The sequence below is a fragment of the Triticum dicoccoides genome, chromosome 5B (assembly GCF_002162155.2).
Source record: "Triticum dicoccoides isolate Atlit2015 ecotype Zavitan chromosome 5B, WEW_v2.0, whole genome shotgun sequence".
Classification (NCBI taxonomy): Eukaryota; Viridiplantae; Streptophyta; class Magnoliopsida; order Poales; family Poaceae; genus Triticum; species Triticum dicoccoides.
This window is the reverse complement of record NC_041389.1, coordinates 530,868,266-530,868,973: the sequence shown is the minus strand read 5'-3', so window position 1 is coordinate 530,868,973 and position 708 is coordinate 530,868,266.

Below are 708 nucleotides of genomic sequence, written 5' to 3'. Positions count from 1 at the left end.
TTAACTTAGGCGAGTACAAGGTCATAGCTAAGCCCCCGAGTGAGAGGATTGCTCTTCACTCGAAGTGGTTTTAACTTAGGCGAGTACGGGGTCGCAGCTAAGCCCCCGAGTGAGAGAATTGCTCTTCACTCTGAGTGTTTTTAACTTAGGCGAGTACGGGGTCGCAGCTAAGCCCCCGAGTGAGAGGATTGCTCTTCACTCAGAGTTTATTTTGAACTTAGGCGAATCGGGTTCACGGATAAGCCACCCACTAGGGGATTTGAACACAAGTATATGCGAAAACAATCAATTTGCGACTGCGGAAATCATGTCTTTGATAAACAATCTGAAAAGTACTTCTTATTACATCTCGACAATCCAAGTGTTTTCAGGTATAAAAGCGGTGGAGCAGATCCGCGTTCCAGGAGTGCGACCCATCCTTCTTCTTGCCAACGTTGTAGAGGTGATAAGATCCATTGTGAAGCACCTTAGTGACGATGAAGGGGCCTTCCCAGGCAGGGGCGAGCTTGTGCGGCCGTTGCTGATCCACTCGGAGCACAAAGTCTCCTTCCTGAAACGCACGAACCCTAACGTTTCACGCATGGAATCGACGGAGATCTTGCTGATAGATGGTCGACCAGATCAAAGTCATCTCCCTCTCCTCTTCCAGAAGATCAACAACGTCTTGACGTGCTTGTGCGGCTTCAGCTTCTGAGAAGAATTCCACTC